Source organism: Cervus elaphus, chromosome 13 (genome assembly GCF_910594005.1).
Source record: "Cervus elaphus chromosome 13, mCerEla1.1, whole genome shotgun sequence".
NCBI classification, from domain to species: Eukaryota; Metazoa; Chordata; class Mammalia; order Artiodactyla; family Cervidae; genus Cervus; species Cervus elaphus.
In genome coordinates this window covers 7894782-7912466 of record NC_057827.1, presented here as the reverse complement: position 1 = coordinate 7912466, position 17685 = coordinate 7894782, and positions in this window count along the sequence as shown.

Genomic DNA, 17685 nt, shown 5'->3' with positions numbered 1-17685 from the left:
AGTGTCAGTTCCTATCCTCCCCCACTCCCTGTAGAAAAGCTACGGCAGGCCATTTTGGCAGCTGTTGAACAGTAGAAAATACCATTTTTCACAGCCCCATGCTAAGGAAGGCCTGTATCAAGTGGGTATCAGCATCCGGGTAGTTACAGATGCTCCATTCTCAAGTTGTGCTATGTGTTGGGATAATCTGGAAAGGACAGCTGCTGAAGAGTAGAGTCCCCCCTTTATCTAAGTTCTGTGTTACGTGAGAGCTGCTCCAGTGGTCTGGGCAGCTGAGTGGAAGCTTCTTCCCCCTGCTTTCCTAGCTTCCTAAGGCTAAAGACTCGTTCCAGGTGTTGACTCAGCAGCCAGGGACATTGGCCCATCCCATCCTCTCTGGGCAGGCTGGGAGGTTTGGCAGAAGTTGCGTCATAGCCCAAGTCCTTCTCCTGCACGTCACCTCCCACCTCACAGAGTTCTTGCTGCATCGAGGGCTGTGTGAGGCAGCCAGCAAAGAGCCAAGCTCTCCTCTCCTCCCTTCAGGCTTGTATCATAGTGCAAAGATCCTCTCCAACAGTGCTGTGCTGTGCTTAGTCGCTCAGTCCTGTCTGACCCTTTTTTTTTTTTTTATAATTTTTTTTATTAGTTGGAGGCTAATTACTTCACAACATTTCAGTGGGTTTTGTCATACATTGATATGAATCAGCCATAGATTTACACGTATTCCCCATCCCGATCCCCCCTCCCACCTCCCTCTCCACCCGATTCCTCTGGGTCTTCCCAGTGCACCAGGCCCGAGCACTTGTCTCATGCATCCCACCTGGGCTGGTGATCTGTTTCACCATAGATAATATACATGCTGTTCTTTTGAAACATCCCACCCTCACCTTCTCCCACAGAGTTCAAAAGTCTGTTCTGTACTTCTGTGTCTCTTTTTCTGTTTTGCATATAGGGTTATCGTTACCATCTTTCTAAATTGTGACACCATGGACTCTAGTCCACCAGGCTCCTTTGTCCATGGGGATTCTCCAGGCAAGAATACTAGAGGGGTTGCCATGCCCTCCTCCAGGGAATCTCCCCAGGGATCAAACTCAGGTCTCCCACATTGCACACAGATTCTTTACAGTCTGAGCCACCAGGAAAGCCCAAGAATATTGGGGTGGATAGCCTATCCCTTCTCCAGGGGTCCTTCCCAGCCCAGGAATCAAACCAGGATCACCTGCATTGCAGGTGGATTCTTTGCCAGCTGAGCTACCAGGGAAGCTGACAGAGAGGGAGCAAACCTCAAGGACTGGGAATTACTGGGAATTCTCTCCTCCTGCCAAGGGGGTGATTGAACTGAATCAGACTGTGGAGCAATTTGTGGAGCAGAACAATGTTAAAAACAATGCAATAATTAATGAGCAATTTGTGAAATCTAGCAGCTAGGTATGAGACAGCTGACGCACACAGCCAGAAGCTCTGAGAGGAGAGAAGGTAAGAAACAGTGAAAGAACACAGATAAAATTACAGTCCTAGTGGACAGAAGTACGTGAATCCCCAAGGCTGCATTCTGTGAAGAGTAATAGCTCAGGCTTCTCATTGCAGGGGAAATAACTGTCACTGAAACAGAGAAAAAATGATAATAATGAGCATGAATCAATAAAAGTTGGTCTTTGGTAAGATCAATGAAACAAACTAAGCTTTAGCTAAACTGACAGTAGAAGGTGAGAAGATGCAAATGACTAAAATCAGAAATTAAGGGGGGTACATCACAGCCTATCTTGCAGAAATAGCATGGATTATAAGGAGATACTTTGAGCAATTGACACCAAAATATTAGATAATTTAGAGAAAATGAAAAACTCTTAGAAAGACACAAATTACTGAAATTGGACCAAGAAGAAATATAAAGTCTTAAATGATGAATGATGAGTAAAGAGATAGAATTAATCATTTAAAAGCTTCTCAAAAAGTTAAGACTCAGGACCAGTTAACTTCACTGGTGAATGCTATTAAACATTTAAAGAAGAATGAACACCAATTTTACTGACTCTTTACTGACTCTTCCAGAAAATAAAAAAGGTGTGAACACATTCCTCCTCATCCTATGAGGCCAGTATACCTAAATACCCTGATACCTAGATCAGACAATGATATCACAAGGAAAAAAAGAATACACACACACACACACTTACAGACCAGTAGCTCTTATGCATATAGATGTAAAAATGATTATCAAAATATTATCAAACATAATATAGCAGCATATAAAAATATTATACATCATAACCAGGGAAATTATCCCAGAAAGGCAGGCATGGTTTAATATCCAAAAATCAATGCACTATACCATACTAATCAATAAAGGACAAAATACATGATTATTTAAATAGGTACTGACAAAGGATTTAACAAAACCCAACACCCTTTCATGATACAATAACTCAAAAAATAGGAATAAAAGTCCATCACCTCAAAATCACAGAGGGAGTCATCAAAAAACTTACACTAACATAATACTAAATGGTAAAAGACTAAAAAGTCTCTCTCCTAATATTGGGAACAAGACACAGATGTCCACTTTTCCTCCTTCTGGTCAGCATTGGAATGGAGGTTCTAATTAGGACAGATAGGCAAACAAAACAAATAAAATGTGTTCACAATAGAAAGAAAGAAGTGAAGGTATCATTTTTCACAGATAAAGTAATCTTGTAAAAACAAGCTGATCTTAAAGTTCATATAGAAATGCAAAGGATACGGCATAGACAAAATACCTTCGTAAGAAAAATGAGGTGGTTGTTCTTGTTCAGCCACTCAGTAGTGTCTGACTCATTGCAACTGCAAGGACTGCAGCACACCAGTCTTCCCTGTCCTTCACCATCTCCTGAAACTTGCTCAGACTCACATCCATTGAGTTGGTGATACCATCCAACCATCTCATCCTCTGTCATCCCTTTCTCCTCTCGCCTTCAATCTTTCCCAGCATAACAGTCTTTTCCAATGAGTCAGTTCTTTGCATCAGATGGCCAAAGTATTGGAGTTGCAGCTTCAGCATCAGTCCTTCCAATGAACACCCAGGACTGATCTCCTTTAGGATGGACTGGTTGGATCTCCTTGCAGTCCAAGGGACTTTCAGTGTCTTGCTCAACACCACAGTCCAAAAACATCAATTCTTCAGTACTAAGCTTTCTTTATATTCCAACTCTCGCATCCATACATGACTACTGGAAAAACTGTAGCCTTGACTAGATGGACCTTTGTTGGCAAAGTAATGTCTCTGCTTTTCAATATACTGTCTGGGTTGGTCATAGCTGTTCTTCCAATGAGCAAGTGTCTTTTGATATCATGGCTGCAGTCACCATCTGCCGTGGTTCTGGAGCCTAAAAAAATAAAGTCTGACACTGTTTACTTTGTTTCCCCTTCTATTTGCCATAAACTGATGGGACGGGATGCCATGATCTTAGCTTTTTGATTGACATGAGTTTTAAACCAACTTTTCCCCTCTCCTCTTTCACTTTAATCAAGAGGCTTTTAGTTCTTCTTCACTTTCTGGTGGTGTCATCTCCATATCTGAGGTAATTGATAATTCTCCTGGCAATCTTGATTCCAACTTGTGCTTCATCCAGCCTGACATTTTGCATCATGTACTCTGCATATAAGTTAAATAAGCAGGGTGAAAATATACAGCCTTAACGTACTCCTTTCCCAATTTCAAACCAGTCCATCATTTCATGTCTAGTTCTAACAGTTGGTTCTTGACCCGCATACAGATTTCTCAGGAGGCAGGTAAGGTGGTCTGGTATTCCCATCTCTTTAAGAATTTTCCACAGTTTGTTGTGATCCACACAGTCAAAGACTTTAATATAGTCAATGAAGCAGAAGTAGATGTTTTTCTGGAGCTCTCTTGCTTTTTTGATGATCCAACAGATGTTGGCAATTTGATCTCTGGTTCCTCTGCTTTTTCCAAATCCAGCTTGAACATCTGGAATTTTATGGTTCATGTACCAATCAGTCAGTTCTTTGCATCAGATGGCCAAAGTATTGGAGTTTCAGCTTCAACATCAGTTCTTCCCGAGGGTGGGATGTTTTGAGAGAACAGCATTGAAACATGTATATTATCTACAGTGAAACAGATCACCAGCCCAGGTTGGATGCATGAGACAAGTGCTCGGGCCTGGTGTACTGGGACGACTCAAAGGGATTGGGTAGAGAGGGAGGTGGGAGGGGGGATCGGGATGGGGAATACATGTAAATTCATGGCTGATTCATGTCAATGTATGACAAAACCCACTACAATATTGTAAAGAATTAGCCTCCAACTAATAAAAATAAATGAAAAAACAAAAACAAAAACAAAAAAACAAACAAAAAACATCAGTCCTTCCAATGAACACCCAGGACTGATCTCCTTTAGGATGGACTGGTTGGATCTCCTTGCAATCCAAAGGACTCTCTAGAGTCGTCTCCAACACCACAGTTCAGAAGCATCAACTCTTTGGCACTCAGCTTTCTTTACAGTCCAATTCTCACATCCATACATGACCACTGGAAAAACCATAGCCTTGACTAGATGGACCTTTGTTGGCAAAGTAATGTCTCTGCTTAATAATATGCTGTCTAGGTTAGTCATAGCTTTTCTTCCAAGGAGTAAGCATCTTTTAATTTCATGGCTGCAATCACTATCTGCAGTGATTTTGGAGCCCCCAAAATAAAGTCTGTTGCTGTTTCCACATCTATTTGCCATGAAGTGATGGGACCAAATGCCATGATCTTAGTTTTCTGAATGTTGAGCTTTAAGCTAACTTTTTCACTCTCCTCTTTCACTTGCATCAAGAGGCTCTTTAGTTTTTATTCACTTTCTGCCATTAGGGTGGTGTCATCTGCATATTTAAGGTTATTGGTATTTCTCCTGGCAATCTTGATTTCAGCTTGTGCTTCATCCAGCCCAGCATTTCTCATTATGTACTCTGCATGTAAGTTAAATAAGCAGGGTGACAGTATACAGCCTTGACATACTCCTTTTCCTATTTGGAACCAGTCTGTTCCATGTCCAGTTCTAACTGTTGCTTCCTGACCTGCATACAGATTTCTCAGGAGGCAGGTCAGGTGGTCTGGTATTCCCATCTCTTTCAGAATTTTCCACAGTTTGTGGTGATCCAACAGTCAAAAGCTTTGGCATAGTCAATAAAATAGAAGTCGATGTTTTTTCTGGAACTCTCTAGCCTTTTCAATGATCCAACAAATGTTGGCAATTTGATCTCTGGCTCCACTGCCTTTTCTAAAACCAGCTTGAACATCTAGAAGTTCACAGCTCATGTGTTGTTGAAACCTGACTTGGAGAATTTTGAGCATTACTTTACTAGCATGTGAGATAAGTGCAATTATGTGGTAGTTAGAGCATTCTTTGGAATTGCCCTTCTTTGGGATTGGAATGAAAACTGACCTTTTCCTGTGGCCACTGCTGAGTTTTCCAAATTTGCTGGCCTACTGAGTGCAGCACTTTCACAGCATCATCTTTTAGGATTTGAAATAGCTTAACTGAAATTCCATCACCTCCACTAGCTTTGTTTTTAGTGAGGCTTCCTAAGGCCCACTCGAGTTCAGATTCCAGGATGTCTGGCTCTAGGTGAGTGATCACACCCTCGTGATTATCTGGGTCATGAAGATCTTTTTTGTATAGGTTTTCTGTGTATTCTTGCCACCTCTTCTTAATATCTTCTACTTCTGTTAGGTCCATACCATTTTTGTCCTTTATTGAGCCCATCTTTGCTTGAAATGTTCCCTTGGTATCTCTAATTTTCTTGAAGAGATCCCTAGTCTTTCCCATTCTATTGTTTTCTACTATTTCTTTGCACTGATGGTGAGGAAGGCCTTAAATAGCAAGAAGACTATTGCTATTTTTTGGAATTCTGCATTCAAATGGGTATATATTTCCTTTTCTCCTTTGCTTTTTGCTTCTCTTCTTTTCACAGCTATTTGTAAGGCCTCCTCAGACAGCCATTTTGCTTTTCTGCATTTCTTTTTCTTGGGGATGGTCTTGATCCCTGTCTCCTGTACAATGTCACGAACCTCCATCCATAGTTCATCAGGTCTCCGTCTATCAGATCTAGTCCCTTAAATCTATTTCTCACTTCCACTGTATAATCATAAGGGATTTGATTTAGGTCATACCTGAATGGTGTAGTGGTTTCCCCTACTTTCTTCAATTTAAGTCTTAAATTGGCAATAATGAGCTCATGATCTGAGCCACAGTCATTTCTTGGTCTTGTTTTTGCTGATTATATAGAGCTTCTCCACGTTTGGCTGCAAAGAATATAATCAATCTGATTTCGGTGTTGACCATCTGGTGATGTCCATGTGTAAAGTCTTCTCTTGTGTTGTTGGGAGACGGTGTTTGCTATGACCAGTGCGTTCTCTTGGCAAAACTCTATTAGTCTTTGCCCTGCTTCATTCTGTACTCCAAGGCCAAATTTGCCTGTTACTCCAGGTGTTTCTTGACTTCCTACTTTTGCATTCCAGTCCCCTATAATGAAAAGGACATTTTTGGGTGTTAGTTTTAAAAGATCTTGCAGGTCTTCATAGAACAATTCAACTTCAGCTTCTTCAGCATTACTGGTTGAGGCATATACTTGGATTACCGTGATATTGAATGGTTTGTCTTGGAAAAGAACAGAGATCATTCTGTCGTTTTTGAGATTCCATCCAAGTATTGCATTTCGGACTCTTTTGTTGACTATGATGGCTGCTCCATTTCTTCTAAGGAAGTCTTGCCCACTGTAGTAGATATAATGGTCATCTGAGCTAAATTCACACATTCCAGTCCATTTTAGGTCTCTGATTTCTAAAATGTCCATGTTCATTCTTACTATCTCTTCTTTGACCACTTCCAATGTGCCTTGATTCATGGACCTAACATTTCAGGTTCCTATGCAATATCACTCTTTACAGCACTGGACTTTGCTTCTATCACCAGTCACATCCCCAACACAACTGGTGGTGTTTTTGCTTTGGCTCCATCCCTTCATTCTTTTTGAAGTTATTCCTCCACTGATGTCCAGTAGCATATTGGACACCTAGTGACCTACATCTTTCAGTGTCCTATATTTTTGCCTTTTCATACTGTTCATGGGGTTCTAAGGCAAGAATACTGAAGTGGTTTGCCATATCCCTCTCCAGTGGACCACGGTTTGTCAGAACTCTCCACCATGACCCATCTGTCTTAGGTGGCCCTACATGGCACGACTCATAGTTTCATTGAGTTAGACAAGGCTGTGATACATGTGATTAGATAGTTTAGTTTTCTGTGATTGTGGTTTTCAGTCTGTCTGCGGTAACGGTGACCTCCTTCAAAAGGACTTATGCCTTCAAAAGGACTTATTCCAGCTCCCAAGACTGCTGTATTCAGTGCCCCTGTCTGTCAGCCCACACCTCTTCTGGAGACTCCTGGACACTCACATTAAGAAGGCTGAGTGCTGAAGAATTGATGCTTTTGAACTGTAGTGTTGGAGAAGATTCTTGAGAGTCCCTTGGACTACAAGGATATCAAACCAGTCAGTCCTAAAGGAAATTAATCCTGAATATTCACTGAAAGAACTGATGCTGAAGCTGAAGCTCCTGTATTTTGGCCACCTGATGCAAAGAAAAGACCCTGATGTTGGGAAAGATTGAAGGAAGGAGGAGAAGGGGATGACAGAGGACAAGATGGTTGGATGGCATCACAAACTCAATGGACATGAGTTTGAGCAAGTTCCAGGAGATGGTGAAGCACAGGGAAGACTGGCATGCTGCAGTCCTTGAGGTTGCAATGAGTCAGACACTACTGAGTGAATGAACAATAACAACAGAGGGAAATGCCATTTTCATATGGTTTGTCACCATCTGCAGTAGAACCTGAGCAGGTGCCTTAGGGTTTCTCCTCTAGAGAAATGGCACTCGTGGGAAACCAGGAGTCATCAACCTTGTTGGGTCAAACCTGGAGCAGGAGGTATGCCTCTGTGGTTGTGTTAGTCACGGGCTCTGGAGCTGTGCAGTGTCTAGATGTGTCACACTGATGCTCTCTGTGTAGTCATGGCCACACATTCCTTCTATCCTGGTATTATGCTCAGAATGTGAATTGATCTCTCATTCCACCAAAGATAAATTCTACTTCCATTCACTGGCCTGGCTGTGTGAACTGCTTTATCCAGCAGAGTGTGGCAGGAGTGACATTGGAAGACTTCTGAGGCTGGGCCTTAAGGAAACTTGCAGCTTCACCCTCTTGGGACATGACCCTGACAGCCCTGTGAAATGAAACTGGTCTAGCCTACTGGAGAGGAGAAGAACTGTAGGGGAAGCAGAACCCTCGTCCATAGCCATCACCAAGAGCTGGATGTATGAGTCAGACCACTGTGGGCCTTCTAGGCCGCTGCCCCTCACTGACTGTGGCTGCATGTGTGAGCCCAGGTGAGGTCAGTCCACAGAATTCGGAGGAATATAGTGTGGCTGTTATTTAAATTCACTGAGTTCTGAGATGGTTGTTGGTGACTGATACAGCTAGATTAAATACCAGCATGTTTCTTTTGACACAGGTGAATTTTGTGGGAGTTTTCTGGTATGATTCCCTCCACAGCTCCTAATCATCCCACTTCAAGAGCGGTGCCACAGACTTTAGGTGGGCAAGTCTGTGGAGTCTCAGCAGTGAGATGGAAAAGAAAATAGTACTTCTAGCACTTATTATTTCCCATTTATAAATTTGGGTGGGGGTGAGAAGTTAGAGTCAGATGAATCAATACAATGTTATATTTAGGGAATTGGCACAGTGTCCAAGCCTCTTTGCTAGGAGTTATCAATAACAAAGACAAACAGGGCCTATAGAAAGCTTCAGTTGAGAGGGTAAAATAGACATAAAAACAAATGAGCTTGACTTGAGGCAAAATGTGCTGCTTCATAATTTATGTAGCAAGGAATACAGAGAAGAGATGACCTGTGACAGATGTAGAGACAGGAACCAGGCTTCAGTGAGGAAGAAGCTGTGGAGCAGTTAGTCCAATTACCTCAATACATGAAGCCTGTTCATTTTTATGCCATTCCACGAGTGCATTCTGTATATGGAGTTGAGTAAATGATGTGCCAAGGCCTGTCATGTCTATAGACCCCTTCATGGTTATACCCTGGAACAGTCTTGATCTTGATCATAACAGCCATAGTCATAGTTTACAGAAGCAGAGATAGGGCTGAACCAGAGCTGCTGTCAGGCAAAAACTTCTTGGGAGACCAACATTTGAGATGGGGTGCAGCCTTGCCAGGATTGGTCAGCTCAATACTCTGCTGAGTTGGCAGTGGGTGGAGTTTCTCATGTACTATTTCTCTGCAAAACTTGAATGTGTGGCTGCTGTGGGAAAATGAACCCAGGTATTGAACACTTATAAAAAGGTGAGACTAAAAAAGAATCGTCAATCTTGTAATAACCTATAATGGAAAATAATCTGAAAATATGTATATAACTGAAAAAAAGAACTGTCTGTCCCTAGGTTGTGCTTTTGGCTTCTCACATATGCTGATTTGAAGCTGAAGAACAGCAGAATGGTTAACAGGCACAGAATGATGGCTTATATGGTCACAAAGTCAGACTACACCCCTGAGTGTGTGGGGATGGGAGGCTTTCCCTGGAAGGAAATGTTATTATCACATTGCTCATGCAGGGTTAAGGACAAACCTGGGTGAGGAAATAGGCTGGAGTCATTTGAAGGTGAGAGTTAGGCAGGAAGCTGATTTACCCAGGACACCAAATGCAATAGTGTAAAAGAGTTCTATAGAGGACAGTTGTCTTTCATTGTTCTTAACTCTTCACTAATGTTTTGTAAAAATGGAAAATGTGTTCCCTGTTGTGTTTGGGGGACCATGGATGGGCTGCCCCATTTAAGGGGAGAACCAGGCCCTCATTTGACTTGTTGACTTATCTCAGGCTGGAGAGACCAGAGATATTGGGTGTACATTATTTCCTCTGTGGTGCTACTCAGTTATATTAACTAAAGAAGCTGGAGAGGCTAACAAAGTGGTGACTGCTCTCAAATCACACATGTGTCTCACATAAAGTTTTAAGGGAGATTTGATTTGACTGAATCACCAACTTAAATCTTACTATTCTTTTTACGTGATTTAAAAATTTTAATTTTTAAATTGAGATGTAATTGATGTGGAATAAGTATATGTTTTGGGTGTGCAACATAGTGGTTTGCAATTTTAAAGATTATGTTCCATTTATAAGATAAAATATTGGCTGTATTCCCCATGCATGGGCCTTCCCTCATAGCTCAGTTGGTAAAGAATCTGCCTGCAGTTCAGGAGACCCTGGTTCAGTTCCCGGGTCAGGAAGATCTGCTGGAGAAGGGATAGGCTACCCACTCCAGTATTCTTGGGCTTCCCTTGTGACTCAGCTGGTAAAGAATCCACCTGCAATGTGGGAAACCTGGGTTAAATTCCTGGGTTTGGAAGATCTCCTGGAGAAGGGAAAGGCTACCCACTTCAGTATTCTGGCCTGGAGAATTTTGTGGACTATATAGTCCATGGACTCACAGAGTTGGACATGAGCGAGTCACTTTCACTTTCATATTCCCTGTGTTATATATATTTTTTAATCCTGATGGGAAAACTGCTAAGTCAAAATTACAAAACAGGTTTAGTAATATGTTTCTCTTGGGATAATTGAGTTTTCATGAGTTCTATGTTGTTGGATCTGTCTCTGTCCTTGATCGAAACCCTTGAGCCTTACCATTCATTCGTATGCTTAGGACTTCATTCACTCGAACATTTAAGATTTCATCAGAACTTTCGGTAAACACTTATTTTGTGCCAGGTGCTATTTTGTGTTAGAAAATGTAAGCAGCAGAGTATTTACTTCTTGCCCCCAGGGTCTTTGCTTCAATATTAAACCATGAATTAAGTTTATTTTTCCTAATTGAAAAAAAGTAAATCACAAGCTTGCATGTATCTTAGATTTTGGAAGGACTGTGTGTGTGTGTGTGTGTGTTTTCCAATCAAGACATGTCTTTAGTTTTCCTTTATCAAAGTTGTTAATTTATTTTATTTTGTCATCTGTTGTAACATATATTTGTTTTATTTTAACCTTTTCAGAAATTTAATATTTTGCCAAAGGATTTTACCCACTCAGTAACTATTTGGAAGAAGATGTGTTAGAAGTCGTAAATAAATAAAAGCACATGGACTTGAGGTCAACCTGCATTGGATGTATTTGTATGAAATAAAATAAAATAAAATATATTCATACTGAAAAATATGAGCATATTATCTTTAAAAATAAATAAGAAACTAGAGGGAAAGTGGCACAAATAGTAGATGGCTGAATCCAAAGGCAGGAAGGAGATATTTCAAAACCCCTTTATACTTTCCATTTTTAAACCATGTGAATGGTCAATGGCATAAAAATATAACATTAAAAAAAAAAATCTCCCAAGGATTCTTGAGATCCACCTACCAGTAGAGTCAGAATCATTTTTGTCATGGTCTGTTGGAGGTTGCTACACCCACCAAAATTTGAGGCACATTGGAAACAGCCTGGTATAGCCCACTCAGCCCTTGGACTTCACGCTGCGGGTAGTGGGGTACCATATCAAATGATGTAGCATGGGCAGACTGAACCATAATTTAGTGAGCTTGGAAACTGTGTTGACTATGGGTTCTAGGATCGTAGCATGAATGCAAGTGAGGAGTGTGACTAGGTGACTGAGAGTGGCCTAAATGGGAGATTATAAAGATCTAATCCAGAACATTGACAACTCCTGTCTGAGTAGCAATTAGTAATCTTTGGGAGGAAGTGGATCACACTGGCAACCGCTGAGCACACTCCCCTCTGTGGCGGGACTGACTGCGTGGCTTGTGCTCAGTTCATCAGTCAGAGTTTTTACCGTTGTTGTTCTTGTCACCCTGCTTCTGCTGCCATCGCCAATTCCTTTTCTCTTTTCCTCTCTGCAGTTTCGTGTGTGATGCTGCTACAGCCTCATGGATTCTCTAGAACTTTCTGTGTGCTGAATACTTTTGAAAGAACTTATATTGGGGTATCTGAATGGGTTGACCAACTCCATTCAAGACAGCACTCTACCTTCAGCTCCTGTTGCCAAAATTCACCTCTGTTAACCAGTGCTGAATAGAATGCAGAGACAGAGTTTGGGTTCAAGTAGAAAAGAGTAGCTTTTATTGCTTTGCTAGGCAGAGGTGGGGCACAGTGAACTAATGCCCTAAAACTGTGTGATCCACCCTGAAAGGGGCAGTGAGGAGTCTTATAGTGTTCCAGGAGCAGGGCATAGTCATCGTGGACATTATTCTGATGGTTGGTGGTGAGGTAATTGAGAGTCAGCATCATCAACCTGGTTCCAACTAATCTGAGGTCTATGTGCTTGTGGGCAGCACACAGTTAAATTCTCCCATCTGGTGGGCGTTTCAGTATCTGCAAAATATGTATCTCCTCAAAGGGCATGGCTCAGAATACTGTCCATAGTCCTTGAGGGGAACTTTATTTATGCTCGACTTTATTTAAGGGCTAAACTACTGTTTTGACTTGATTGTTTTCCTTTCTTTCTGCATTTTCTCACTTCTCTGATTAAAGAAATTACTGAAGGAGTCTGTGGACACAATAGGCCACAGTAAATATATAACTCCTAACACAAAATAAATTTAAGGAATGGCACAAAAATGAAGGGGTTTAACATATGAAAACATTTTCAGTAGTGCCCACATCACTTCAGTTTTATTTGTAATAATAGAATCATATTGGACTAAAGAGAAATGAAGTCCCCTTTCACTGGGACATCACAGGACATCACAGGACAAAATGAACAAAATGCTTTTTTCTTGGAAAACTCAAGTGCACAGGAGACACCCTTTCCCCATATTCTTGCCTTGTTTATCCACTCCTATATTAACTATCCCTCAGGCTTCTTTAGACTGTCTCCTGGAGAGAGAATAATTGTATATCTTTAGCATTTAACTCATGTGAACGAAGTGACATTTCGCAGAAATGCAATGTGGCTCAGTGTGTGATATTTAGTCTATAGGGTACTGCACATCATGACAGAAAAATAGCAAATGGCTTCTATCCTGAGAGGATAGCACTGCCTTAAGGTAGAGCTCTTTTGCTTAGGAATAAGTTGCTGTTCCTAGGAGGGGATCATTGGTCTGCTCCAATTTTATTGTTCTTTCTCTTTTGGTTGAAAGTTTCTTGTGATAATTGCAGACTCACATGTAGCTGTAGAAATAATACTAAGAAATCCTTTGTGTATGTTGCTGATTTTTCCCAGTGGTAGAAGTTTTTATATCTTATAAAAATATAAAACTTTTATATATTTTTACCCATTCTGCAAAATATAACATCACAGCCACCATATTGGCATTGGCATAACCCATCAGCCTTATTCAGATTTCCCCAGTTTTATTTATATTCATATATATGTGTTTATTAGTTTCCACACAATTTTATAACCTGTGTAGTTTGGTATAGCCATTGGAAGAGTAAAGATACGGAACAGCTATAACACCACAAAGACTCCTTGTGTTTCCCTTTTAATAACTTTACCTTCTTCTTTCTCCCAGAACCCTGGCAGCTATAATCTGTCCTTCATTTTTATTTTTTTTTTAATTAAAAAAAATGTTAAATAATGAAAAACAGTGCATACCCTTTTGGGATTAGCTTTTTTCTCACTAACCATAATTTCCTGAAGATTCATCCAAGTTGTTGCAAGTATCAATAGATTGTCCTTCATTTCCCTAGTAGAATTCCATGGCATGTGTGTACAACAGTTTGTCCATTTATTTGCTGAAGGACATCTAGGCTGATTCCACTTTGGGACAATTATTAATACAAAAGAGCTTCGACATTCATGTACATAAGTTTTTAATGTATAAACATAAGTTTTCATTTCTCTGAAATAAATGTCCAAGCGTGCAATTGCCAGTTCACATGGTAATTGCATATTCAGTTTTATAAGAAACTGACAAACTGTTTTGCAGAATGACTCTACCATTTTCTATCCTCACTGGCAATGTATGAGAGACCCAGTGTCTCTGCATCCTTGCCAGCAATTGGTGTTGTCAGTAATTTTTTTCTTTCAGCTATTCAGATATGTATGCAGTGATATCTCACTGTGGTTTTAATTAGCATTTTTCAGATGGTTAATGATGTTGCATATCTTTTCCTCTTCTTACTTTCCATCTGTGTATGCTCTTTGGTGAAAATTTCTTCATGATTTTTGCCCATTTTCTAATTAGGTTGTTTGATTTACTTTTGTATTTTAAGAGATCTTATATGTCTTTTGTCAGATATGTGGTTTGCAACTATTTTTCTTTGAGTCTATAACTTGTCTTCTCAAAGCAAAATTTTCTATTTCAATGAGGTCCAATTTCTTAATTTTTCCTTTTATGAATTGTACTTTGGGGATAAGTATGAGAACTCTAACTAGTCCTATATCCTAGTCCTAAAGATTTTCCCCTATTTTTTCTCTAAAACTTTCATATTTTCACATTTAAAAATTGTTTATGATCCATTCTGAATTCTTTATTAGGGTATGAGGTTAAAGTGTGTGTGTTAGTCATTCAGTTGTGTCCAACTCTTTACAAGCCATGGTCTGTAGCCCACCAAGATCCTCTGCCCATGGAATTCTGCCGGCAAGAACATTGGAGTGGATAGCCATTCCCTTCTCCAGAGTATCTTCCTGACCCAGGGATTGAACCTGCATATCCTGCATTGCAGCCACATTCTTTTACCATCTGAGCCACCAGGGAAGCCCATGAGATTAAATAGAGGTTAATTTTTTTTTTTACTATGATTGATTCTGTTGATTATGAACCAATTTATTCAGTGGCGCTGGCTGAAAAGCTATTCTTCCTTCATTTAAGTTGGTTTTGCACCATTGCAAAAAATCAGTTGAGCCTATTTGCAGATCTGCTTCTGGGTTCTTATTTTGTCGCATTGTCCATGTGTCTATCCCTCCACACTGTCCACAGTATCATGATTACTGTCACCATAGAGTAATGCTGCACATCAGGTAGAGTAATTCCTCTCACTTTATTCTTCTTTATTGATTGCATTAGGTACTCTAGGGTCTTTCCTCTCCATATTAATTTTACACTAGGCTTGTCTATATTTACCAAAAACCTTCATAAGATTTTGGTAGGTATAAGTGAAACCTTTAGATAAGTTTGGTGAGAATCAACATCTTGAGTATGTTGAATCTTTCAGTTCATTGACGCAATATGCCTCTCTATATATTTAGGTCTTCTTTGATTGATTTCATCAGCATTTTATCATTTTCATTACACAAATTTTGTACATACTTTGTTGAGTGTATACTTATGTATATTATTTAATTTAGAGTGATTGTGTATTGTGTTTTTAATTTTAGTTTCCACATGTTCATTGTTAAGTAAATAGATATTGGATTGATTTTGGAGTGTTAATCTTGTGTTGTGTGCTGTGCTGAACATGCTTCTAAGTTCCGCAAGTTTGCTTTATAGATTACTTGAAATTCTTTATTAAATGGTCATATCATCTGAAATGGGGACAGTTTTATTCCTTCCTTTCTAATCCTCATGACTTCTATTTCACCTATTGCACTGGCTAGAGCTCCCATCACTATGTTGAATAAGAGTGGTGAAAATGGACTCATTGCCTTGTTTCCACTCTAGGGGAAAAATACGCAGTCTTTTACCATTGGTATGATGTTTGCAATAGATTGGTAGATGTTCTTTATGAATCGGGGTAAACCCTCCTTATTCTTTTTTCTTTCCTTTCTTCTCCTGATATTTTGTTTGTTTTGTTTTTGTTTATATTTAATTTATTTTTAATTGGAGGATAATTGCTTTACAAAGTTATGTTGGTATTTGCCTTACATCAACATGAATCAGCCATTGCTATGCATATGTACCCTCCCTCTGGAACCTCTCTCTCACCCCACCCCATTCCTCTAATCCTCTTTATTCTTAATTTGCTGTGATTGTCATGTGATGTCTCCAGGGTTTTGGTAATTTTTTTTCTTCTTCTGGATGGTGTTACACAAGCGCTACACAAAGCATCACATTTTGTGCTAAATCATTACATATTTATATTTTGTGAACTTTTCTGCACATGTGTCATATGTTAATAAAAAACTTTATATACCTGATAGTTTCTTAGAATCAAATGTAAAAACAAAACAAAACAAAACAAAAAAGAAAACATGAAAAATTTCTAAAAGTATTACCAGAGGAAAAAAACTTACAGATAGCAAGATTCAGATTAATATTAGTCTCTCATTAACAAGAATAAACCCAAGAAGATAATGGGAGAATGTTTTAAATTTGAAAGAAGGGTCTTTAAAAAATAGAATTCTATATTCAGGCAAATGATTTAAAAGTAAGAGCCAAATGATAACTCTTAGGTGATCAAGAACTCAGAATTTTTACCAAAAACAGACTCTGTGAGGATGAGCAGAAATTATATTTCAGCAAGGGAAAATAAATGCAAGAGAAAGAAACAGGATATTAAAACAAAATAATGATAAAAGATTCTAGTGAAAGATATTTTTGCATAAGTGACTTGATTTTCAGTTTTTTACACTATAAATCTGGTAGCAAAATGAAAGATAATAACATAGAGGAGGAGAAGGAGGAGTAGAGGTATATCAAGACTTTTGTCTTGTTTGGGAGGATACATACATTGATCATTTATTTTGTTCAAGTATGTTTGTTAACAACTTAAAGGCAACACCAAGAAAGAAAGAAAATGTATATAGCTTTCAATTACAAGCTTAAAACTGAACAAAAAGTTATGAAATATAAAACAAGCAATAACTTGAAGTTATCCCATTAAAATCTAAAATCTACTTCTTTGTGTATATTTGTATTTCTTTCAAGAAATCTAATTATAAGGAAGCACAAGCTGGAATCAAGATTGCCGATAGAAATATCAATAACCTCAGATATGCAGATGACACCACCCTTAAGGCAGAAAGTGAAGAACTAAAGAGCCTCTTGATGAAAGTGAAAGAGGAGAGTGAAAAAGTTGGCTTAAAGCTCAACATTCAGAAAACTAAGATCATGGCATCTGGTCCCATCACTTCATGGCAGCAAATAGATGGGGAAACAGTGGCTGACTATTTTTCTGGGCTCCAAAATCACTGCAGATGGTGATTACAGCCGTAAAATTAAAAGACGTTTACCCCTTGGAAGGAAAGTTATGACCAACCTAGATAGCATATTAAAAAGCAGAAACATTGCTTTGCCAACAAAGGTCCATCTAGTCAAGGCTATGGTTTTTCCAGTGGTCATGTATGGATGTGAGAGTTGGACTATAAAGAAAACTGAGTACCGAAGAATTGATGCTTTTGAACTGTGGTGTTGGAGAAGACCCTAGAGAGTCCCTTGGACTGCAAGGAGCTCCAACCAGTCCATCCTAAAGGAGATCAGTGCCTGGGTGTTCATTGGGAGGACTGATGTTGAAGCTGAAACTCCAATACTTTGGCCACCTGATGCAAAGAGCTGACTCGTTGGAAAAGACCCTGATGTTGGGAAGGATTGAGGGCAGGAGGAGAAGGTGATGACAGAAGATGAGATGGTTGGATGGCATCACCGACTCCATGGACATGGGTTTGGGTGGACTCCGGGAGTTGGTGATGGACAGGGAGGACTGGCGTGCTGTAGTTCATGGGGGTGCAAGGAATCAGACATGACTGAGTGACTGAACTGAACTGAATTGAA